The sequence below is a fragment of the Antechinus flavipes genome, chromosome 2, assembly GCF_016432865.1.
Source record: "Antechinus flavipes isolate AdamAnt ecotype Samford, QLD, Australia chromosome 2, AdamAnt_v2, whole genome shotgun sequence".
NCBI classification, from domain to species: Eukaryota; Metazoa; Chordata; class Mammalia; order Dasyuromorphia; family Dasyuridae; genus Antechinus; species Antechinus flavipes.
Window position 1 is genome coordinate 485226547 of NC_067399.1, and position 26498 is coordinate 485253044.

A 26498-nucleotide genomic window follows, 5' to 3' on the forward strand; every position below is an offset into this window, starting at 1 on the left:
GCTGACTTCATTACCAGCAGGGGGTATTTCCAGAGAGAAGTGGGCAGAGATGGGATTCTCAGAGCACAGAAGGGACACATCTTCATGCAAGCGGGACAAAGTTCAGCCCCATCTTTCTCCCTGCTTGTCCCCCTGTACATCATCTTCTCCTAGGTTTTAGTAGAGTACCATTTACCACTCCTCAACTCAGGCCATAACAGATTCATGCCCAGTTCACTAGTTTATGAAGTAGAGTAAATACCTGTCCATGCAACCCAGTAGAAAGTCAATGTTCATGGCTCTCTTCAACAATGAGATGATTCAAACCCGTTCCAATTGTTCATTAATGAAGAGAGTCATCTACACTCAGAGAGAAAACTGTGGGAACTGAGTATGGACCACAACATAGAATTTTCACTCTTTCTGTTATTGTTTGCTTGCATTTTTGTTTTCCTCCTCAGGTTTTTTCTTCTTTCTAGATCTGATTTTTCTTGTGCAGCAAGATAACTGTATAAATATGTATCCAATATATATTGGATGTAACATATTTAACATATTTAACATGTGTTGGACTACCTGCCATCTAAAGGAGGGGATGGGGGAAGGGGAGAAAAATTTGGAACAGGTTTTGCAAAGGTCAATATTGAAAAATAACCCATGCATATGTTTTGTAAATAAAAAGCTATAAGAAAATAAAATAAAAAATAAAATAAAATCAATGTCCATCCTCTTCTCTGATTCCAATTCTAGCATTCTTTCCACTCTATTACATTCTGTGCTAAGTGGCAAAGGAATGAGTGCTATTCAATAAGCAAAGAATTCATAAGATTTCTAGCTAGATAGTATCTCAAAGATCATCTAACCCAACATTTCCATTTCATAAAGAAACAGACTAAGACTTCTAGATAGGAAAAAGAACTGGTTGAAAGTAACCTAAAGAGAAGAGAGGAAATTAGAACAGAGTAAGCAGAGGGAGAGTATTCTCATTTTGTATAATTTGTATAGGAGATGGTAAGTAGACCATCAGGTTGGAACAGAAGTTTTTCGTATGAGAATGCTGGGAAAAGATTAGGGAGGTAGGTCAGGACCTCATTATGGAGAGCTCTGAATGCCAGGCTAAGGCATTCCAACACTTCACAAGACAGCTAGCCATTATCCATCCACCAAGTCAAACATGGACAAGAGTCCAATTTAGCAGAACACCACTCCAATAAGCAGGACCACTTGATAAACAATGAATCCCAGGCAAGCTCAGAGTTACGAACAAGAGCAAGAGTTCAGCACTGAGAGGACCAGATTAACACTGACACATTGTTACCAGGCAACACAGGGATACACCGGCATAATAAACTGAAACTGGGGGGAAAAAGTCAACACAAGGAAGCCAATTGAGAAGATAGTAAATTATTGAAAAAAGAGAGATTTCAAATTAATTCTATACATACATACATATACACACACATATATAATTGCTTTTCTCAGTTTATAGGTAGACTCAGACCCATGCACTGGAGTCTCGAACAGCAACTTCCTAAGTCACTGAAGCAAAAAATAGCACCTGACCACTAAAAACAACTAAATCTTTCCCAGGGAATATGCCATCTTTTGATTTGGGCTATACCTATATACACTAACCACCGAAGGAAAGGCCAGATGTTTAAAAAAATTTTTCCCTGGAGCATTTTTTAAAATTGAGAATATTTGGCCATCCTAACAGCCCAAACATATCTTACACTTTTCCACTGGCAGAACATTCCCATGGGAGATGGTTGGAAGAAACGTTATCACAAAGCACTGATATCCAGCCCACCCCAAGTCAAACACTGGTTTCAGTCACAACTGTGTTTCCACTTGGGGCACGCTTGCAAGAGAAGGAATTGTCTTTAACCAACCAAAACTAGAGTAGATATGGGTGTGAAGGAAAGAAGGAGCCATGGCTTAATTTATATGCTTTCCAGGAAACATTAAATAATCTAACTGAATCTTCACATGTTAAGAATGTGCTTTGTTCTAGCCCCCAATTTAGAAATTCAGTTATTATTTATCTTAAGGTTTAAAATATTTGCAGTACAGTATAGAAAGGTGACATTTTACCCTGGTGTCCTAAATAATCCTCTTCATCAGGATTGTCAAGTGTCAAGCTCAAATAGAATAGGGGGTATTAAATCCTATTAAAACCTAAGGAGCCCTATGGGCTGCATATTGACTTAGAAAATCACATGTTAACATTATCTATGTCCTGATTTACCTTTATTTTTTTAAACTATTTCTCCATTACATTTTAAACTGGTTTGAAGGACAAGAGCAGCATGCCTGTTATTTCTGTCATCATATCACATAATTTTTGACCCCATTTGTATTTTTCAATTGAAGAAGGAACACTAGCTGCCTCCAGATCCTAATGAGATGGTTTTGCATCCTCTGTGAAGACTTCCCTGAATTCCCAGATAAAAAACCAGCTATTTCACTTTCCCCAGATTTCTCCCTGCCTTTTGTTTAGACCTCTGCTTTGCACCTAAGAATTACTTGTGTACATGTTTTTCTTCAATTGAGAACAATCTCGGTCTCTGCAGCCTGAAATATTTCCTGGTACATTTCTTTGCACACAGCAAGTGCTTAATAATTGCTTGTTAAATGAACAGATGAACCACTGTTTTCTCTAATTGACAGCAATGTAGATGTCATCTATTTCTGTCTCTGCATAGCCTGAAATATTTTCTTGCACACAAAAGATGCTTAACAATTGCTCAATAAATGAATGGATGAACCATATAGGCAGAAGGAAATCAAATGATCTGGTCCTGACAATGAGGACATAAGACTGGGCTTAACTTTTGAGCTCATTGTTTCAATTCATTCTAATTCAAAGAATATTTATTAAGCACCTACTATGTACACTGTGGTAGACACTAGGGATATAATAATGAAAAAAAAATAGTTCCCAATCTCAAAGAACTTACATTCTGCTGAGGAGAAGCAGCATGTTTGCAGATAAATAAAATATGCACAATTATTTATCAAGGAGGGAGAGAATCAGCAACTGGGAGAATCAAGAAAAATCTTGTATAGCAGCTGACACATGAGCTAAATCTTAAATAGAAAGATTTCCAGAATTACAAAACCTCAGGACAACAGATCCCTAAACCCTAAAAGTAAACCTTAAAGAGACCTTGCTCAAATATGTGGGCTAAGTATCTAGCAACATGAAATCAAACTTGAAAGACTGTAACTGAATTGTAGCTTCTATTCCAGACAGGAAAGCGCTGCTCAGTGACTTCCCTCCAGAAACTCTCCCCCCTTATACACACAGACACAAACTCAAGTACCCACAACACATCTGCATACATATCTGTTAGGGAGTCAAAGGAACCTTCTTCATATGTAGATAACGGAAACAGGCCAGATCTCTGCAGGTTTCACTTTTGTTGGCGGCCTGATTCACCTTTTCCCATCTCCATCCCAGATGGCTCAAATAGGGCCCTGCACCAGGTGACCTCTGAAAGTTCCTGCTGCCAGACCTGGCATTATATGCCCACTTCACACTGTCATCTCCCCTAAGGACAAGGACCACATCCAGCCTCCTGATTCTAAATTCATTACAGCATAGCATCCCTGGCTCCTAACCGGAAAGAAAAGTCGGCAGTGGCGGGGGAGGGGGGGAAGTTTGATAGAAAGAGAGGAAAAGGAGGGAGGGGAAGACAGGGGGAGAAGGAGAGAAAGGTAAAGAGAAAGAGGGGGAGGAAGGGAAAGAGAGAAAGAGACAGGGACAGAGAGAGAGACAGAGAGAAAAAGATGGGGAAAGAGAAAGAGACATTCAGACAGGACCAGAGAGAGAGAAAAAAAGACAGGGGGAAGAAAGAGAGAGAGAGAGAGAGAGAGAGAGAGAGAGAGAGAGAGAGAGAGAGAGAGAGAGAGAGAGAGAGAGAGAGAAATCCTAATACCAAAAAAAAATTATTTGGTCCAGCATGTAGTTAATGGTGTTGGCTTCCCAAGCCTTACAACTTAATAAAATTGATCTCGCTGCAGCACTGTAATGAAGAACAGTAGGATAAAGCTACCCTCGAACCATGAAAATTGTATAGTGTTACCTCCTTGTGACCTCCTAAGGCTGTGGCCATTCCACCCTCTCCAAGCTATCCTTTGTCTAATCCTGACAGCAGCCTGGGTAGAGGAGATGGCAGACAGGGAACCATGTCTGGGGGAGAGTTATAGGTTTAGATTTTTTTGTTGGGTTTTTTCCTTTTCCCAGTGTAGAAGGAATAGAGGGGGAGAGATTCTTGGAACCCTGGAATGCTTTCCCCACATAATAAATCATGCTAACCAAGATGCATGCAGAGTCCCTCTCCTCCTAATTGCACCCCAGACCTGCAGTACAGGAGGAGAGGGAGGTCATTAGGAATGCAAATGACCAGTGACTAATGTAGCTGAGCTCAGGGAAGAGAAAGGAAGAGATGCTCACTATATTTCCCAATAGTCCATGTTTCTTAGGGCCCCAAACTTAACAGGCAACCAGGCTCTGATTACTCGAATGACTCTCACAGTCTTAAGTCAAGAACAAAAGAAGGACAAGATGGCATGAGCCACACTGGAGCAGGGCACCTAGGCAAACTAGCCCCGCACCTTTCCAGCTTGCCTAGGAGCACAGGGAGCACAGAGACTTTAGCTCCTTTCATGTACACCTTGGTGGCTTCCCAGAGCAGCTGTCCTGGTGCAGCAGCACTCCCCGTCAGAGGCCTAATTCAAAGGTGCCCACTGTCCCCCCCGCCCCTCCCCACTTCTCTTCCCCCAGTTGCTGAGAGGGAACCAGGAGGAAATTTGCCATCTTTCCCTCCAGTCACTGCATTTCCCATGAATGGGGAGATTGTAGAAAACCTTTAAAAATTAACAAGTTCCTAGGGCATGGAGAAAGACTGGTAAGTGGCTGTATTTCGGGGAATACTGAAGTGGTATCTCGAGAAAAGAAAGCATGTCTGATGGAGTGTTTTTCACCATTTTGTTACTACTATGGGAGAAGCAAAATGGTAACTCATTGGGCTTCCAGGAATAAGGCCCTGTTCAAATATTATATGCACAGCCTGGTAAGGGAAAAGGAGAGGCTCTCCTCTAACTCATCCACACTCCAAGAAGTAATACAAACAGAATAACCTCCCAATCTATTATCTCAAGGATAAAACCTACCTCATATGTCTGTTCTCTCTCTTTCTCTCTCTCTCTCTCTCTCTCTCTCTCTCTCTCTCTCTCTCTCTCTCTCTCTCTCTCTCTCTCTCTCTCTCTCTCTCTCTCTCCTGTCTCTCTGTCTCTGTCTCTCTCTCCTCCCCTGTCTGTTTCTCTCTGTTTCTCTGTCTTTGTCTCTCTGTCTCTCTCTCTCTCTCTGTTTCTCTCCTCACCTCTGCCCAAAAAAGGTTTGGATTACAGGGTTTTTTGGTCCAATAATTAGATTATGGAGCCCCAAGAAACTTTGATTTAGGAATCAGATGTCAGGCCAGAGTTGACAATCATCGACCCCATAGGATTGTCACAACAAGAGTTCTTTGTGGAGCTGGAGAGTGGTATGAAGTCAGCATTCCCTGCCTGCTAGTTCCATGTCTTCTAGATTGTTCTGGATTTGAATGGAGAGCCACCCGTAGACGCAAACAGCCTGGCTTGAAAATTCTCCACCTCCTGTCAGCTTTTGTGTGACACACTCCAGGATAAAAATGAAAGAAAAAAAAAGAAAAAGAAGAAAAAGAAAAGGGAAAAAACCACCTTCTCTGCTCACAAATCAAGATGTATTTATAACCAATGATGAGTACACAGCAGAGAACTTGAAAAGGGAAGAGTGGTTCAGATTAAGTCGAGATCAGTGGCCAAGTGCACAGATAGGAGAGAAACTCCCACTCCCCTTCCCCAAACCTGGGCTCTGGGCTGGCCCCTCTGCTTGGGCAGGTCTAGATGTATGCACATGCACACGCACACATCTTGAAACCTTTGCTTCCTTGAATTACAACCTGCTCGGGATGTCCTTTAGTCAACATGAAGCAAAACCCTTTTATTAAATGCTGCTAATTTTTTTTATTGATCACACTGTGAGTCATTTCATTTTCCATTATGGCAAACACTTCCTATTGGGGAACTCTAGGATTAAGTTCCTTACTCAGTCTCAAGCAACATGTCACTTTTAATCAGTTTTTGGTGCCATTATTGCTCAAAAATTAGAAAGCAGTTTCTTTGTGTCACTGTTGCCTCCTACCCCCACCTCCCTTTCAAAGTTTCCTTGTGGAAAGATTATTAAACTTAGAATAAATATACATGCAGAAATGTCAAGGAAATTCCACCCTGTCTCTAACCAATTTTAGCATTAGCTTTTATAATTTTTTTAGGTTGATTTTTCACAGAAAGACTGCTCATAATTATTGCTCGTGCTCTCCCAAAACACTTATGTTACTAAAGTGTGAAATGTCTTCTAACACAAAGACAGATCTCTGGGAAGTAATTACAGAAATGCATTCAGGGGCAATAACGCTATATTAACTGTCAGTGGCATACATCTTCTGAAAAGGCACTTGTTATGAAGGAGTTATTTGTGTAGCCGTGGTCGACGGCATCGCGGGCAAGCAAAAACTGAAAGAATACATTAAACGCCGAAACATCAGCTCCCTCATCAAGGGTCAAATTATGTTTAAATCATTACCTTGAAGTCAAGCAAACTCTTACCTGACTGTCTATTGTAAAGACATTTCTGAGACACGCTCCAGCCGAATGTGGTCTCCCTGTATGCGCTATGGTGCAATTACCCGGAGTCTCTAAAGAATTCTGCCAGGAGAGCTTGTCACAATAGGGAGAGCCGAGGATGCAGGGTGTCTATTAAATGCTAACTCATGTCACCAAACAGAATTTTCAAGAATTATAAATTGCAAAATTGCCTCCCGGCTGACCCCCGTCCATTAAGAGGATCCCGAAGTATTATGGAGCATAGCTCGAGGATGGGCATCAAAGGCAGACACCGGAGGAAAGGGTTTCTCTGCTAGGTTGCCTTTGAATTGAGCTGAACTGAGGGGGGTGAAACAGATCCACCTCTTCCTCCCACAATCACCCCTGCCCCATGCAGTCTGCTCGGGGCTGAACGCCCCAGCGGCTATCAGTGACATCTCAGGTAGTCAAGTGCCTCAAAACAGAAGCTGTCAATGAATGTGTGTCGTAGAGAATCAGGGAAGGGGAGAAAGCACGCCAAGAGTGCAAAAAAGGCTGGTTTTCACAAAAGGAACCTCTATTTCCCCATCTCTGAAATGGGCCTAGCCACACTTACTTACCATCATCTTGTGAAAGTTTCTGACAGACTTGGATTAAATTGCTATCTTCAGCTCCCCCTTTGAATGCTCTTATTTCCAGACAGCTTTCTAAGATCTCCCTATTAGAATAAAGAGGTGCCTTAACATATTGACAATCAAAGAACTCATTTGCCCTGGGAAATACCAGCTAAGAAGACCTTCGCAGCAACTCTGACAAAGTCATTTCATCGTTTTCCTCTTGTTCGCAGGCCCTAAGAGTATGTCTCAGTGGTAAGGAGAGACCTCCAGTTCAGCCCTAGAAGTGGAAGGGTGACTTACAAAGGCCCTCTCTGGCCGACAGCGGCTTAATTTACAGGTGCTAATGAAATGTTCTGCAACAAGGCTGGGCACAGACAGAGAAAGCAAGGGCAGAACGGCCCAGAGGGGGATTCGGGGCCAGCAACAGGCTGAGTTCCTAAGAGTTCGCTAGGCCTTAGTAGGGTCAGGCGGCTATTCACAAATTATGAGGGTCACGGGTCAATCCTGGGCATCATACAAGGCATGAGAAGCAGTGGGGAGCAGTGAAAGGATGCTGGAGGCTGGGAAGAGATGATCTTCCAGGTACCGTCTCATCCCAAATCTGTTATCTTATGAACTAAAGTGGTTAACGATGGTCCGAGCCAGACAAGAGAGGCCTGGAAGGACAAAGGATTAGAAATGGCAGCATGAGCACAGCTCAACAAGTCAAAAATATGAGCACTGATGCTAGGGCAGAGATTGGTGGGAATTCTACTCTATTTTCTACTCTCAGCTGTGTACTTGGGAGCCAGGGCTTACAGGGGTGTGATTGCAGCCTGGGTCACGGAGATCCCACCTGTTCCTTGATTGAAGCAGGGGTAGATTTTAAGCCTTCCAGGAGGTTCTGAAAAGACCGTAATATGACCCAGTAAACCTCAGCTCCTAACTACAGCTGAAAGGCAAGGGTTTCCCGAGTTATATAGGGATGGAAGCTACTATTGTCATATCCTACAACTATTAAATGTCCTACACAGTGTAAGGAATAGCAAAGAGAGGTAAGTGAAGTGTTTCTAGATCTTTTTTGTGTTTCATGGTGAAATCTATGGAGGCCTTCTCGGAATAATGTTTTTTTTTTTCAAATGCATAAGATAAAAAACAAAGGATTCCAAAGGAAACTATTATACTGAAATGAAAATGTAATTTTTTCCCAACCAAAATTATGAATGCACCAAAAGATATCCACAGTCCCCTTGGGGATCCATGGATCACCAGTTAAGAACCCTGTCCTTAGACAAGAACTTAATAATTTATAGATCCCAAAATATTTTACTGAAATCTGCAAGTTGGAAAGTTAATTTTATATAAAAACATATGCATTGTCTCTCTTCTCTATTTCTCTGGGTGTCTCTACCTCTATACCTGAATCTGTGTCTCGCTCTATCTTTGTGTCTCTGCCTCTACCTCTATTTCTGTCTGTCTCTGTCTCTTTCCCCTCTTTGTCTCTCTCCCTATCCCCCCCCCCCTTCTTCTCTCTCTCTCCTCTTACCCCCACTCTCTCCTTTCAGCCACCAGGCTCAGAATCAGGAGGACTTGGGTGCAAGTCCATATTCAAACACATACCAATAGCATGACTCTAGGCAAGTGGCTTGTGCAGCTCTCTAAACTAGCTGTTTGAGAGCAGATACTGACCTTTATTAAAGGGAGTTTTCTATAAAGTCCTTAATGTGTCACAGAAATGTCAGTTCTTTTAATAGATTACCTTTAACGAATGGTCATCCAGAAATAAGTCCAGGGACAAGGAGGTTCACTAATTTAGGAGTCAGTCTATTCCATCCCCAGTTAGAAAATTCAACTGAGTCAAAACCTGGCTCCCTCTAACCTCCACCCATTGATTTCAGCTCTGCCTTTCATAAAAAGACAGATTGGATGTTCTTCAATCTCTTAGGAATATTTAAGGACACATCTCTTCCTCAATTTTTTCTCCTACTAGTTTTATCTCTCATCATTCCTTTCATGACATCCCCTAGAGAAGAGATATTTGAACAGGTGGTGTTCCTCCTAAACCATGGTACCCACAAATGAACCCACTATTCCAGATGTGACCCGAGCACAATGGAATACAATGAGCTAACTACATCTTTCGATCAGAAGTTACATTAATGGATCATCAAGGAAACAAAACTGGAAGGATCGTTCAAAGTCATCTGGTCCAATTTATACTTGAACAGGAACTACCTCTACATGTGGCCATCTAGCCTCCACTGGACGACTTCGCCAATGACAAGAAACCCACTGTTTCCTGAGTTAGCTCATCACACTTTTGGACAGGTTTCATTATTAGGAAATGTTCTTCGTAGAGAAGTAAGAATCTGCTTCTCTGCTCTTCCCACCTGATGCTCCCGGTCCAGTTGTCTGGTGGATCTAGAGGGTTCCATCTTGGCGTAGGAATTCCCGGGTGCCCAGGGAAAAACCAGGGGCAGCCATTCCTTCAGACCACCAGCAGTGGCTGCAGCCATTTTAGTCAGCATTAAAAAGTAATTCACACTGATTGGCGCAAGCAAGTATTACAAATCTGGCAGAGGGGACCCAACAGCCTCCACAGAAAATGCTGCCATTTGGAGCAAGATCTTACAAAATCTGAAAGCTCCGCTGGCTCTCCGGTGTCAGAGATGCCCTGGGCCACCCCCTGCGCACTGGAGAGAGGAGGGGGCAGCGTCACTCATGCAGGGCCCAAGCTATCTCACTCAGTAATTAGCCCAGAGTGAATGCACAGCGCTCAGTACCCACCTTCCCCAGGTGACTCACATGCCCGGTTGTCGCTTTTCTGACTTTTGACTACACAGAAACTCCTCAGGAGCTCAAGTGGTCGGAGTTAACTCCATCTCTTCTAGTTTCTTCAGGCTGAGCGACCAGTTTTGCCCTGGCCCCCTTGAAAACTATAGTGCCCAGAACTACAAGTACCCGTTCTCTTTCAGTCAGGTTTCACACCCTATGTCTTAAAAATCATACAAGAACCACAGCCAGAGGGCCAGCAGTTAGAAGGAACCTTTTGTGGTCATCTAATCCAACCCACTCACTGCAGATGCGAACACCGAGGCCCAGAGAGAGGAAATGGTTTGTGCAAAGCCAGAGAAGAAACCAGGTCTTCTTGCTACTGGCACAGCAATCTTGCCATTGATCAGGTTGAGATCCAATGGCTATTCCAAGGACCTGGCTAAATGCTTTTGTCATACTGGAATTTTATGTGTGAAACTAAATAATTCAAATGAGAGAGAGAGAGAGAGAGAGAGAGAGAGAGAGAGAGAGAGAGAGAGAGAGATCCTGCCATCAGAGCTAGTAAATCTTTTTGTCATGCAGATTTTCACCATAATGGTACTTGTTATAATGGGATTTTTACCTCCCTGATTTGAAATTTATAATAATTAAGATAGGATGGACTGAAATTTACTCTGATCCTATCTGGGGATGAGGGGAGCCTTACTAAGCAAATAAAAAGTGTAAACAAGAAAGGGGGCAGAATGTTTTTCCTACTTGAGAGAACAAGCTATTTTGAAGCACTTTAGAAGCACTCATTTCTAAACAGGCAATTAATATGTTAATTAAGTCATTCTTACCTGTTCATTAAAGCAGGTCCCCTAAGGACCTTTTCTTGGCAATGGCATCCTAGGATTTAGAGCAGAAAGGGCCCTTAGAGATAATCTAGTCCAATCCCTTTGCTTTATAGAGAAGGAAATTGTGGCTTTACCAAAAAGCTACAGTGACTTACCTAAGGTCACATAGGTAGAAAGTAGCAAAGGTGGAATTTGAACCCGTGTCCTCTGACTTTTTTTCAAGTTATATTCCACTATAGAAATGCTTTATGGGAAATACTATCTCCTAATGTCCAAGTATATAAGAAAGCAGCCCTTTAAAAATAAGTCCTCTAATTAGGGTTTCTCCTTACTCAGACTGGCCCACCTCCCATTAAGTCTAAATATGTATATCAGAAGCAGCACTGGGTAATGGAAAGAATTTTGAACTTGGAGTTCAGAAAGACATAGAGCTAAATCCCACATCCGCCATGTACTTAACGATAGGCAAGGCATTTATCCTCTCTTGGCCTCTGTAAAATGGGGATAATAGTCTCCAAAGTAGCTCCCTCCAAGGACTGTTGCAAAGCTGAAATAAGACAATATATATAAAATGTGACACAAACCTCAGCTATCATCATTATCATCTGCAACTCTTAATTTGGGGAAAAGAGAGGGGGAAACAAGCCTCCTTTGAAGGCAAATTCAGGTAGAATCTAAAAGTAATCCCTGGCTCCCTTCCACGAGCACACATCTAATGGAAAAAATGACTTGAGGAGCTGTCTTTAGGACAGCATCTGTTAGCTGTTGCTGATTAAAAGAAGTTTGTTGCTAAGAAAAGGCAGCAGATGACGCAAGGTTTATCACTAGCTACAGGCAAATGTGACCCTGCTAAAAGTTCAAACACCTCCCAGAAGTAAATCCTGTTCTTCAGCAAGTTCCAAAAAAAAAAAAAAAAAGTTACTTCTCCATTTGAATGTTTCTCTTGAGGTCTTTCCCATAGCTCACAGCAGAGAAAGAAACTTCTTGAATTGTGGGAGGGAGGACAGGGTGTTCTAGGTGGGTTATCAGTCAGTAACCTCCTCAAAGGACACCTTTAAGCACACACTGAGTCCTGGGGGATCTTAAGCAAGTCACAGAAGAGATTCCTGCTTGGACTGTCCGATCATTGAGGTCCCCTCCAGCTCTGAGGTTCTGAGCTCTTCCACTTAAAACCAGAGGGATGTCATCAAAGCCGCATGTACATGACACACCTGAGAGTCAACTGTTTTAACAAAAAGAGCCATTAATGGCAGAGCACTGGATCTACAGTCAGAGGAAAACCTGAGTTCAAATCCAACTCCAAACACTTGCTACCTCTATAAAATGAGCACAAGAGCATCCATCTCTCCAGGTGACTGAGGGTAAAATGAGATAAAATTTATAAAGCGCTTTCAAATGAGATAAAATTTGTAAAGTGCTTTGCACCTAAAGCACTGTTTAAATGCCAGCTGTTGTTATTAAGTACTTCTACCTCATTTTCTTCATCTATAAAATGGAAATAACTCCTACTTCTTTCCTCTGAGCCATTATATGAAAAACACTTGGCAAAGCACTATGGAAATGTAATTATAACTGTTATATTATATTTTGTTATATCGTATTATATTATGCTATGATTATTACTGCTATTAAGTTCAGAACATATTAAATATTGTTGTTAAATATATCATGTCATACTATCATTATTAATATCATTAAATATGCCTTATACTATGATTATTACTGTTATTAAATACAGTTATTAATAGTGTTACTGTCTTCACAACTGCACAGCATTAATTAAGTAGACAAAACTGATGTTGGGGTAGTTCCAGACACTATTACAAGTTGACCTCAATGCTAAACAGTCCTTTAAGTATGTTCATATAGCTCCTCAGAGCCACAAAACATGACAGTCCTAAGCACAGATTCCTTTTGGTACCTTTGGGGAGACAATGAAAGACCCAGGCTAGGCGATGAATTATCCTATTATACAACAGATACGGTATGAGAACCGATTCTTTTTTTTTTTTTGAACCAACTCCTTTTTCAACATCATCTGACCCAAGCATCAGTTTGGTGGCCATAAATAGAGATATTTATCTCTATAGTCATTTTAAAAAATTCTAATCCTAGGGCATTAGCAAATGACCAATGATATAGCCATGTCTCAGCTTAAGGAAACTGTGTACTGGATACAGAAAAACAAAAGGCATAGTTAATCTTTTTTTTTTTAAATAGTTCTTTGTGTTACAAAGGAATTCACTCTTAAGCAATGAATTCATTCCTCCCTCCCCCCACCCCCAAGGGCACAGAAGATTTCAGAATCACAAATTTCAAATAATATGTAGCATCTCAAGTTCACATCTACTTCTACTACATGCTACTACTATAGGAATAATGATCACATCCTCACATGACACATTGATTAAGAAGTAAGGCGATATTAGACACAAGGCCCCAACTGCTCCCCTTTGAAAGGAATCTCTAACACTTTGTAGAAGAGATGAAATTCCTACACAAACTGAAAAAAAAAATGTCTCTTAGACTGTGGAAGAGCCTTTCCCCCCCCAAAGCAGAGTATTTGTTTTCTCCTCAGCAGGTTATTCCTAATACAAGCACATACTGATATAGAATATTAAAAGATTACAAAATGCTTCCCTTATAACAAAGCAGCAAAGAAAGTGATGCAAGTATTATGATTACCAATGTATAAATAAGAAAACTGGGATTCAGAAAGTCTCTGTTGTACAGGGAAAGAAACTGAGGCTCAGAGAACCTTAGAGAATAATGTGCCCATATTCAAAGGCAAATCTAGAACTTAATTATCTTTGCCCCATCGTTAATGCATTTGTGAGGAAAGGAAGAACATAATTCTGAACAAAGGAAAATGAATGGGTCACTCCAGAGCTGAAATGGTTCTATAATCTGTTGTCAACTTCATCCTTTCTTCCTGAAGAAACTATCTTATTGTAGCTTATATGATTTCAGAATTTGTTCCCAGTTCTACCTATGTAGGCAGACACTGGACAAAGGGATGGTGTTTGGGAAAGCCTGAGTCAGTGGCCTTGGAAAGGGAGGGAACAGCTGCTGCTGCTGGGGTGTGTGTGTGTGTGTGTGTGTGTGTGTGTGTGTGTGTGTGTGTGACCTTCCTGCCCCTCACGCAAACACCATCCCATTGTGTGTTAAACTCCCCCGGTCAGGGAGCATGTAAGTGATTCATGTCCAGGTCTCCTTCTCAGGCCTGCAGAACTCACATAAAGTTTAGGAAATTCCCCGTCTGGGACTTCTGAGTTGGCTGCTTCCTTTCTCCACCAAAGAGAAAAGGCCGTTTTTCCCGACTGGTGCTCTAGAGTCAAGTGGGTTCCTGGGTTTCATCAGCAGACAGCCCACGATAGGGCCGAGGAAGCAAGCTGACAGACCCAAATTGTTTGTACCCTCTAGAGGCCCAAAGAATTTCCAAGTTAACTTGGAATTCATCTGTTCTTGGGAGAGCCCAGGTTAGAAAAAAGTAGAGAGAGTGAAGATCCCTTTTGAAAGGTTTCTTCTCACACCGCAGAAGAGACAAAACTCCCTCACTAACTCAAAACAAAAATGTCTTTTGCACAGTAGAAAGGCTGATTCTCTTCCTCCTCAAAACAAAGGTGTCTCTTCTCTTCTCAGCAGGATGTTAATAATATAAGCACACATTTATATTGAACATTAAGGTTTACAAAGTGCTTCCCTTATAACAATGCCCTGAGGTGAGTGGTACAAGTATTTTGACCTCCAATATATAGATGAGAAAACTGAGATTCGGAAAGCCTCCATAGGTGCTTAATAATAGATGTTTGCTAATTGATGCTCACATAGCACTTTGTCTATCCTACCTCAGACCCACTGGGTAACATCATTAGATAACCAGAATCTGGGCCTAAAGATGAGCAGGCCGGTCACTTCCAGAGATGGGCAGGTCCTACCAGGGTTCCTCCTAACCCGGCAGCGCCCCAGACTAGCCCAGGAAGCATAAACATTCCCCCATTTAAGCTATCGTTCTCCCCAAATCAAACAGAAACTGCATCTATTCCTTCTTTCATGTGCATGGCTTTGGTTTAGGGGTTCCTCCCAAAAAACGCTCATTAGTCCATTTAACAAGATTATAACTTCAACCCAAGAGGCAGGGAAGCCAGGTCTCTGTAATTATGCTGTAGCCTTGGAAGGCATTTGGAACAGGTGGCCCGAACCATGCAAAAAACATCCATTTCTGCAAGAAAGTATCACATTCCCTGGAACTCCAGCCAACCTTTGTTAGATCAACAAGCACTTAGGCCCTATCTCCCCAGCCCAGCAATAACCCTAATGGGGACTCGGTTACACTCCAGTGCAGAAGCTAAATTAGCTGAAAAGAGTGTGCGTTGCCTTGGGATGCCCGCTCCCTCGCCCACCCCGTCCCAAGCCCCTGGAGCCCCCGCCACCCGGGTCTGATACAAGGCCTCGGCCTCCCCAAAATTTCCTTTTTGAACAGGCCACCGTCCTGTGGAGACGGAGCCTCGGCTCCTTCAAGGTGTTTCTCATCATTCGAAGGACTCGAGGTTTCCCCCGCCGGCGCGGCCCCCGACATGTCTGCCGGGTGGAAGGAGGCAGTATTTAATCGGAGCAGACCCGGCATATTTGCACAAAGCTCGCGCAGGCTGCTGGAAGACTCCGTGGTTACTGGTGCTTTATGAAACACCCTTGAGTGTAGACTGTGACACTGCTTTAATGAAGAATATAATGAGGGGGTGGGGGAAGGGGGCCAAGCAAAGGGGGGGAGGGAAAAAAACTTTTTTACCAAGAACTGTGCCTCAAGTACCAAATGGAATCAACTTAAATCCGCTCTCAATGACCCCCCTTGGTGGGGCATTTCCTGAAGCCAATTGAAACCTGCCCCATAGGGTCTGTACTTCCTTTGTGTTAACTAATTTCTGACTCAGGGTTTCTAGCTATTTATTTCTAGAATAATAAGTTAACAGTGATGGTCCTCCAGTGTGCCGATCTTTTTAGCAGTGATAACACTTTCTCTCTTAACGGGTTCTCTGGTTCTTTTTCCTAGCAGTATGCGGTAAGGAAGGTGTGAAAAGATATTTAAAAGAGGTAAGTTGAAGGCATTAAAGTCTTGTCTCTCTTCCTCCACCCCCTCAACACACACACATGCACACACAAAATCTCCCTTTAATTTTCAGGTCTCAAGTGCCCAAATGGCTGAGAGGGCCCCAGAGATGCTCTGCAGGCGGCAGGTAAGGCTTTCTAAGAGTGTAAAGATTTTAGGGCAAACAAGTACCATTGGGGACCAGAAATAAAGGAGAGGCCCAAAAAGAACGAGTTTCTTAAGTAAGTAATTAACACAAGACTCCCCAGAATCTTTCCGCTTCTTTCTTCTTCTTCTTCTTTTTTTAATCTTTTTTAATGTGCACTGCGGCTTCCTGCTTCCTCCAAACCACCTTAATTGGACTCTTCAAGCTTACCAGGAAAGTTCCTCACCGCTCTCTAAGGACACCTATTGAAGGTGGTACCAGGCTGTTCATAATAACTGTTACCAGACAGGGCTAATAATGACCCTCTCTCGCTAATGAAAAAAAAACATTGTTGCTGCTGTAATTAAGCTTGTGAAGAGTTTAGTTGGAGGGAAATTAGATTTATTTACACACTGTTCTGTTGCTGATGAAGCACCAGCTATTTGGGAGAAATTCTAATTAACCCTAATTTAGCAGCTATGCTCTTTTGTTGACCCGTTCCCTACATACTCCCTTTGTAAATTGGACTTAGTAAAAATAATAATAATAATAATTAGCCGTTTCTGAAAAGTGGGTTTCTCCACAGCAAACCATGTTTCAATCCTTGAATTCATTCAGCTTTTCATCCACTGATTTGAGTTCAGCCTTCCGAAAGGCCAAGTTTCATCTATCAATATGACTTTGCCAAGCCCCTACTATGTGCTCAATCTGTCTGGGGAAAGTAGAGAAGCAGAAGAGACGCCCCCAAACTGGAAGCAATCTGAAGGGGGATAGGGACGGGAGGGAGTCAGGATCCCATAATGCTGGCTCCCAAGGACCTGACTCAGACATACCTGGGAGAGCGGGGCGGGAGCCAGCGATGTTGTGGAGGCCCTCACAGCCCAGAGCCATCGCCGCCTGTCCCTTTGGTATCATTTTTGTGCTTAAGCCACCGTCCAGGAAGCACAGAGGAAGCCGCCCAGATAACCAAGCTCTGGGCTTCCCGGCTCTCCTTCCTACCAATGCACTCAGATAAAGGGACATTTAGGAGGACAGCAGCCCAAGCTCCAGACTCGTCCGGTTCCCTGTATTCCATAGGTAACCTAGAGAGGAGAGGCTGATGTCCTCATTAGAACTGGCAGCGACGTCCACCTTCCTGCACTCGTACCCAAATGTCCTGCTCCCTGATTATGCTAATGTGGACGGAGACAGCTCACCCGGCTCCTGAGGATGGGCTGCCCAGCTAGAGCAGACAATGTGTGCCGGGGAAGAGCCGTAAAAAGGCTGGATGGGACCGGAGGGGCCAGATTTTAGAGAGCCTTGAATACGAGGCAGAGGAGTTTAGATGTGATGGGGTGGCCTATAGGGAACCATTGCGGGTCCTTGCACAGGGCAGAGACATGATGGAGCTGGTATTTAAGGAACATTGGTCTGAAAGCTAAAGGAATGGCGAGACAGTTTCAGATATCGGGGGTTTTATCGTTGCCTTATGCATCAGCCAGTCTCCATGGCTTGTAACCAACCTATCTCACTCTCTCCTAAGACAAGTCCTACTGTATAGCCGGGGACAGAAAGAGACTTCAGCTACTCGTTCGATTTCCTCAGTTCTACGGCTCAGCTTCCCAAACAATATCTTCTCCTGTAAAGGCGATTATTAATTAGCAAATATTTAGTGACTGCCCAGGAGCAACTAGTTCTGTGCCGAGCACCAAGAGAGTATACACAAGATTCAAAACCTACTCTTTGGGAACTTGCAATTCACAACTTTCCCCTTTAATCCCACAGTGTGTAAACCATGTAAGCCTCCTCTCTACCAAGAAGATTTAGGGGGAGCCTCTTATTCTCCATTTCACTCCATTAATGAGATTAATGTTTCCTATTTCTCAACGATTCCTACAATCATCCTGCTAGACTCACACAGCTTAAGGAACGTGAGAGCCATAGACAATATAAGTCCAATAAACCCCACAGGATGACTAGGAGAAACAGAGAACTCAGCAAGGAGTGATGAGTTAAGAACAAGAGAGGGAAAGGTGAAACAGTCAGAAAGACAGATAGCCAGAAAGGGATAGAAGAGAAACCCACAATTAAGTGAGATTGGGGCAGAGAGCAGTCATGAAATGACAATCAATCATGTAGAACAGTTTGGTCAAAGACTGGTGCTTAAGAGAGCCAAAGAATTTTTTTAATGTAAAGAAGAGAACAGAGGAAGCAGAAAAATGGGGCATTTTTGAAAGTAACATGGAATTTTTATGTTTTTTTTAAATCAAATAAGCAATAGGAAATGGAGGAAAATCTGCAAGATTTTCATATAGAATCCTCTTTTTGTATTCTGCTCTGTGTATGAAAAAAGTCTCTCCATTTTTTTGGTGTTGAAGTCCAAAATGCAAAAAAATAAATTAATAAAGTCATAGTTCAAAGTTTGGTGGTCACATAGTATAGGGAGTAGTTGGAGGAAGCTAACTTTTGGGGAAAAAATTATGTATACATTAAAAAAACTCTTAGATTATCTGTGAATTTGAATTTTTCCAGGCTCTTCCCATCTGAAATGATCACAGAGAACCTAGGAACAAATATGCATCATTTTCTCCATCTCTCCCCCTTACTTCCTTTGGCCTCCCAGGACTCTCAGAGAGGCAGGGAACTAGCTTTGGGAGATGAAAAAGTCTTGAGAGATTTTAAACTAGATTCTCTTATGGATAATTACTTCCAAGTTGTGTTTTCTTCCAGGGCCACCTGGAATTGAAAAGCAACTAAGTCTTGATAAGAGATCTCTCAGTCATCAGTCAGCATCCACCAAAAAATAACACCATTCAAAGTACAACATATAAAATATACAGTCTCTGTCCTCAAAGGACTTATGATGTGGATGACTCATGAAACTAACACACAATAGACTGATTTCTCTTTAATTATTATTATTTTTACAAAACACTCAAGACTGAGGTCAGTGGTTCTAATCACATATGTAATCATTTTTCATTACACTCAACCCTCCATTGTGGATTCCAAGAGGTTTATGGATACTTAGTGCCTTCCCTCCTTTATTACTTGCTTTGTTGACATCGTCACACTCCTGTTTGTTCTCACTTTACAGGCCCCCTGGATTCCTCCAGAGAAGCCCTTAAAACTTAACCACTCAGACTTCCCCTGATTCAAGGAAGCTCTGAGAGGGGACAGCACTAATTTGGACATTGGTATGCATCAAGCTAAGGGAGACAAACATTGAGTGGGAAGTAAAAAGGAATTAAGCAGCCCTTTATAGATCAGATCTGCAAAGAATCAGTTTATCATTCTATCAGATCAAACCTGAGAAGCACCCACACTTAAAAAAAAAAGATAGCTATACATAATTCTAAGATTGCATATTTAGTTAGGAAACATTTCTGATTGTCTACATCTTTACTCTCCTCCATTAGTGTAAATAACTGAACATTGATCCGTTTCTAAATTTTAACATACTTCAGGGGATGCTCTGAGAAATATTATTAATAACTCATATTAATATAGCATTTTTAGATTTGCAAAGTACTTTTCTTAAAATAACCCCATAAGAAAGAGAGTACAAGTAGTAATATCACAATTTTACAAGCAAGGAAACTAAGACCCTAGGAAGTTAAATGAATTGCCCAGGATTGTACAATTGATGAGCACCTGAATAAGGCAGGACTTGAATTCAGGTCTCCTGACCCCAAATCTATTACTCTATATATCATGTCAAATCAACACAAATAGTATACTTAGAATTGTACTGAATATGTTAATTATATTACGACGTATAATTATATTCTAATTATACACAAGGGGGGAATAGTTCATATGACTTAGCAATAAGGAACCCCCAACTCATTGTTAATATCCAATCAATCTGACATAGTAACAATTACATAGATCTAACATCAAACAAGATTCAATCCTTGGATCAACTAATCCAAATAACACAAACTTTCTGAAGTTTTTTGATTAGGAAAAGTACAACAACAACAAAAATTTACATTCAACATTGGTTCAATGAACTGTAACCTTCCAACACCTAGGAGGAAGTTTTTTAGTGATTCATTGCAAACCTTTTATGGAAAGCCTTGAAAATGAAAATCCCTTTAAGAATTATATCATCTCAAGAGAGAGAACTTACTATCCTCCCGTAACAGAGGCACATTAAAATGAAGAGTCTACAAACATAGAGGAAGAGGTTGGGAATAATGAGCATCCCACAAACATTACTTTGATCTGATTTGGGCAAAGGATGGTTGAAAACACACACACAACAGAATTGGTGTAGGAATACATTACATTGAACCATGAAATATTTGAGAACAGGGAGGAAGGAAAAGAGGATTTTAAGAGAAAGGACAGATTTGAGGAGTGAGAATCATATTGTCCCAACCAATGCCATAGTGGGTAAAGTGCTGGATCTGGCATCGGGAAAACTTCAGTTCAAATCTGACCTCGGATATAGATCATATGACTCTGGGTAAGTGATTTTTTTTTCTTCAGTTTCCTCAACTATAAAATGGGGATGATAAAGGTAGAAGTATTAAATGAGAGGATCAAATGAGATAATATTTATAAAAAGCATTAGCACAGTGCATGGTAGACGCCAGAGAGTAGATATTTCACACACACACACACACACACACACACACACACACACATACACACACACAAAGAGATTTCCCTTCCTCCCTTCCTCCCTCCCCATAACATTCTGATGGGCAAAGCAAGTGCCCATCTGCACTAGTAGATGGCATGTTCTCCCTGGAGTAAGTTCCTTTTATCAATAAAATCCCTCATTTGACCCATCATAATTGTCCTTCAACTGCCCATATAGAAAGTGAGCTACAATTGAAAGAAAAAATGATTTCTGTGGCTTCATGCTTCTGATTCAGCCGATGAGGCAATCTCATTCCTGATAATTCTTTATAGAATAATGATGACACATTATTATTCTATGAACCCAGCAATAACAGTTCTAAATAAATAGCTCTTCCACCACTGCATGTGTTTGCCCAGGTCACACAACGCAAGTTGCTGGCCAGGATTGAATTCTCAGTCTTAGGTTGTGCTTAGGGATGTCATCTCAAGACCAGACTAGGAACAGAGAACTTCTTTTTCCAATTCTGGTGGGAAGAATAGGCCAGACATGGAATGCTTTCGGGGCCTATTCATTCAGTTATCAATTTAGAGTACTTCAATGGTTGTAGTATTATGCTACCCTATCCCCAAGTGATACAATCAAATATCAAAGAGTCTTTTTTTTAACCCAAAATTCTGAAGAGCTGGTTGGAACATGAGAAAAAAACAAATCCACCTGGTTCCAGAAGTCAAGCTTGGCAGGTATACCTTTTAGGACAGATTCAAAAGAAAATGGAGAAGCAGAAAGAACACCCCCTAAACTCCTCTTCACTATTGTCCAGTGCTTTTGTTTTAATGCGGGACTCAGCTTTTATAGGTCAGGTCCAAACTCACTCTTTCTGACATGTTTTTTAGTGTCAGTAGCTAAAAGCAGACAGAATACCTTGGACCGACTCATATTTTTTGTTGTTGCCCCACTATTTGCCCTGTTTTGTTGCTAGCTTGGGGTTTCAGAATTTCCATTTCCAAGTCTAGAAACGTAAATATTATTAATGATATTGTTTTGGTTTTCCTCCCACTGCCACTTGTGTCAAAGCCTCCTCGCAGTGACTGAAGGCAAACTGCATAATGATGGCGAGCATCTGTGTTGGAGCCAGCGTTTTCTTCCCCTGGCCAAATTGTCTTTGTCAAAACTCAGCCCAGGATGTACATTTTCAGCCCTGAGCTAAAAATTGTCTATGTAAAAATTCAAGGAACAGCAACACTCGATCAGCCTCTCTGAGTGAACATTCTCTCTCTATCTCAGCTCCAAACGACAGCAAGTGCTTTAAATACACACACAAACACTACACAGAGAGACACACTGAGCCAGGGGTTTTCTTTATCCAAATGAAAGTCTCCAACCGAGGAGAAATATGCCTCCAGGTCCCTTCATTTTATGCTGGCAAATAACTTGCTTTAAAAACACTGTGGCTTTCAGCTGCTACAGGTCTTAGGTGGGGGTGATGCGCAGAAGAGTATGCTTTCTTTAAGCAAAGGAAAAGAACTCTCATTCTGTGTGTCTGTCTCTGTCTCTCTCTCCATCTCTCTCTTTCTTCCTCCCTTTCTCTCCATCTCTCTCTCCTCATCTCTCTGTCCTTGCTTCCCCCTTGTTTCTCTCTCTCCCTCTCTTTCTTTCTCTATTCTTCTCTCCATTCTTTTTCTCACTCAGTTTCTCCCTCTCCATTAAAATCTTTCTCTCCTTCTTTCTCATTTTCTCCTTCTCTTTCCCTCCTTTATCCCTTTCTCTTCTTCCTCTCTCATTCTGTCTCTATCTCTGTCTTTCTCTCCCTCTTCCTTTATTTCTTGCCTTCATTCTTTTTCTCAGTTTTTCCCTCTCCCTTACAATCTTTCTCTCCCTCTTTCTCAATCTGTCTCTCCCGCTCTCTCATTTTCTCTCACTTTCTCCATCGTTCTTTTTCTCTCTCAATTCTCTTACACTCTTTTCAATCTCTCTCCCTTCTCTCACGTTCTTTCTCTCTCAATTTCTCCCTCTTTCTTACAATCTTTCTCTTCCTCTTTCTCAATCTCTTCCTCTCTTCTCTCTCCCTATTCCTTCTTCTCTCTCCCTCTCCCCATTCCCTCCTTCTCCCCCTCCTCCTCTTTATCTCTCTCTCTTTTCCTCTCTCCCCCCTCTCTTTCTTATTCTGTCTCTGTCTCTCTGTACTGTTTCTCCCTTTATTTCTCCTTTCTTTTTCTCAGTTTCTCTTTTTCTCCCTTTCTCAATCTCTCCCCCCTCTCATTCTCTTTTTCTCCTTTATTCTTTTTTCCTCAATTTCTCCTTTTCTCTTAATAATCTTTCTCTTCCTCTTTCTCAATACCTCTTTATTCCTCTGCTCCATCTGCTGTCCCTCTACCCTGATGTTTGTCTCTTTTATTTGTTTCTTTTTTCTCTCTCTCCTCCATCTCTCTTTGTCTCTGTGTCTCTTTTTTTTATTTTGACTTTATCTGTCTGCCTCTGCCTCTTCTCTTTCTCTCTGTTCCCCTGTTTCTACCTGGCTGTCTTCCCTTTTACCCTCTGTCTACCGTTCTGTCTCCTACCCCCTTTGTATTGTTTCCCTTTCACCCTGATTGTGTTTAAACAAGTGGAGAAAACCCACAAATGTAGAATTCTAACAGATAAACCAAACATTAGTTTGCTGGATTCTGGTGAGAAAGCTCCTGCTTGCTGCAGATCAGAATGTTCACACTTCAGAAAAGTTTCACAGCCACCCCCCCCCCCACAAATTTTGGGCTCCATTCAAGGATGACAGCATGGCACGGCATGGCAGAGTGAGTTTCTTTTCCTCTCTGGAGCAAGGCTTTGTATATTTTTGAACTTCCAGGAATGGAAAGTTTCTCCTGAAGGAGAGAAGTTTCTGAGCCTCCCCAAAAGCAGTCGGTGGGTCTACACCTGAAATGATTATCTAGATTCTTCCATGTTTTACCAGGACATTTAGTGTCCCCAGACACTGTGATATTACAAATGAAAACTGGACAAGGGGAAAAGAATGAGGATGTCATTCCTTGGCTTTGCAGGGTTATCCCTACAGAAATACAGAACTAGCAAAAATGTACATAGGCTCCTACAATCTTTGTTTTGTCTAATAATCCCCATTTTGAGGTCATCGTGAGGAAAGCATTTTTCAAAGTCCGAGCTTACAAAAAAAGAAAGAATATCGGTGGTGATGATGGTAGTGTATGATTAAATTGAGAAAGCCTACAAAACCTTAGGAGTCATCTTCTAACATAGCATCCTTTACCTTTACAAAACACTTTCACATATATAATTACAATGTATTCTCAGAGCAAATCAGTGGAGGACAGATATTACTATCCACATTTGAGAAAGGAGGAAATTAAGAGAAGCACAGCAAAACTGCTTGCTTAAGAATTAGAATTTGAAGCTAGACCCTGATTCTTAGCCCAAGGCTCCTCCGCTCACTACACAACACTTCTATAATGTCAGAATAGTCAACAAAAATAGTTGTTCTGGGTTCTAATTCTGCCCCCGCCCATTAATGCTGGGGTGAAAGCTCTGAGGTCCCCTCTGTTCCCAGAGCCTGGCTTCCCAGCCTACCCCTAATCCCATAGTTCCTCCCCGAATTGCTTGACTAAAGGTCAAATTTTCAATCTCATGTTAAAATAGTGACCCACTGTGGTTTTTACTTAGATTTCTGATCGTTCCTCAGTCTGGCACTCATCCGAGATCTTACTTGGAGTATCTGTAGGGGAATGTACTTCTAGTCTGCCATGTTGGCTGGTCTCCTTCACCACTTCCATTTAATACAGCGGAAACAGCACCAACCAAGACCGGAGACTAAATCTCACTTCTATATTTATTACCCTGTGACCCCCAGACCTCAGTTTCCTCATCTGTAAAATGAGGCAGTAACTCCCTTCCAGCTTTAGATCTCATCCTAGCTTCAGCGATTTCATCTGGAAAATGGGGGCATTGATAACTACACTACTTATCTTACAGAGTTGGAGGAAAGCTTTACGCAAACCTCAGAGTCCTATGTGAGTTGTTGTTATTATTCTCTGAAGCCAAGAACACCAGCGCTAGTTAAACATCAACAAGCCAAGTCACTAGCACAGTTCCATCCATCACGGGCTGCCAGGGGGTTACAGATGAAATTCAAAGTCTGCTTAACCTGCATGCCAGGCTGTCACGCTCTGCTTTCATGTAATTCTGACTTTTATTCCTCCGTTTTTTATTGCTAATTAATTTGGATGGAAATGTCTTTAAAATGAGGCTTACGTCTGTTCCTCCCCGCTGCCTGCAAACCAATTTCATTACAACAGAAACCGTGTTGCCAAAAAGAGATATTTCCTCCTTTTTGGTACTCTGCCCTTGAAGGCATCTTATTAGAAAAGACCATTTCTTAATTAACATTTTTGATCTTTAATCCATTACACATCCCTTTAATCCTGTACGGAGGGGCTGTTGGCCCACTTCCGTAAGCTGGCTACGGGCTGCACGAGGCTAGCAATTTCAGAGCTGAGGGCTCACTCACAGCTGGACTCCACAGAGGACTGTCTGTCAGCTCCAACATGCTATCTCTGGTCAAGCCATACTGATTTCCCTCTCTTTTAATTTTTTAATAAAAAAAATTATAGGAATCTGCAATTTGGGGGTCAGAGCGGACACCCCCAGAAGAGTCAGTTTGCAGATGAGCTCATTTCATTAACCTCTGAGCTCTGTCTCCATCTCATTCTGGAGTGGGTCTGAGTGAAGGCAGCTTCAGGAGACGACTGATAAAAATCATGTCTACCAACAGGAATGCAGATCTTCCTATGTGTAAAGAAACACAGGCGACTTGCACAGCATTCACAAAGCTCATGGGCACCCGCTAGCACTGATCACCTGGGGGTTGTGGTGCCCATCAAGCTGAACTAGGCAACACTAGGGAACAGGCTCCAAATGCAGCAACAAGAGAAGAGAATAGAGATTAAAGATCAAAAAATTAAAATAAAAAAACTAACTCCCTGATGATATGGGTTGTTAGACACTCAATCAATGAATCAAATCAACAAGTATTTATCTAGCTCCATGATGTATCCAACCCCATGCTAAGCATCGTGGCAGATTCAAGAGAGAAATAATAATAGCTGACATTTATGTAGTGCTTTAAGGTTTGCAAGGCACCTTACATACATTATTTCACTTGATCGTCGCAATAATTCTGGGCAAATAACAAAAGTGAGCCTGAGAGAGGCTCAGGGTCACATAGCTAGTTAAGAATCTGAGACAAAATTTTAATCCAGGTCTTTTAACTCCAAAGCCAGCAATTTATCTAAGAGGTAGCCCTGCTTCTCATTTGCTGTGTTCTCAAATATCTTCTCATTCACATACTTTAGGGAGCTTACATAAAACCAAGGGAGACAAGGCAAGGCAACACAGCTACTTAGGACTTGTGTGACTTTGGGCAAGTGACTTCAGGTCTCCAGACATTTGTTTATAAAATGAGAGGTTAGGACGAGATGACTTTGAAGGCCTCTTCTAGCTACAAATTTACGGTTCTACTAAATAGTAGACAGTAAACCACAGATTGTGACTTCAGTAGAAATTCAGAGCAGAAAAAAATCCCCATTGTTAAAAACAATCAGGAAAGGCTTCAAGGAAGAAGAGAAACTGAGGCTGGATCTTGAAGCATGGAAATGTTTGGAGCATTTCAGTTTTGAGATTGGGGAGAACAGCAAGAGGAGGAAATTCCAAATGAAAATAATTTAAGAAAAGATAATACTAATACTAGCCAGCATTTATATGGTACTTTAAGGTCTGTAAAGCAAATATATTCTCATTTAATTCTCACCCCAAAACTGGGAAGTTGCTGTCA

General features: G+C 41.8%; 1 protein-coding gene across 1 annotated transcript in view; it reads right to left on the minus strand.

Moving 5' to 3' along the window:
- ZNF423 (zinc finger protein 423) overlaps nt 1-26498 on the minus strand; it is a 402787-nt gene that overhangs the window by 271228 nt on the left and 105061 nt on the right. The gene's annotated exons all lie outside the window — the stretch shown is intronic.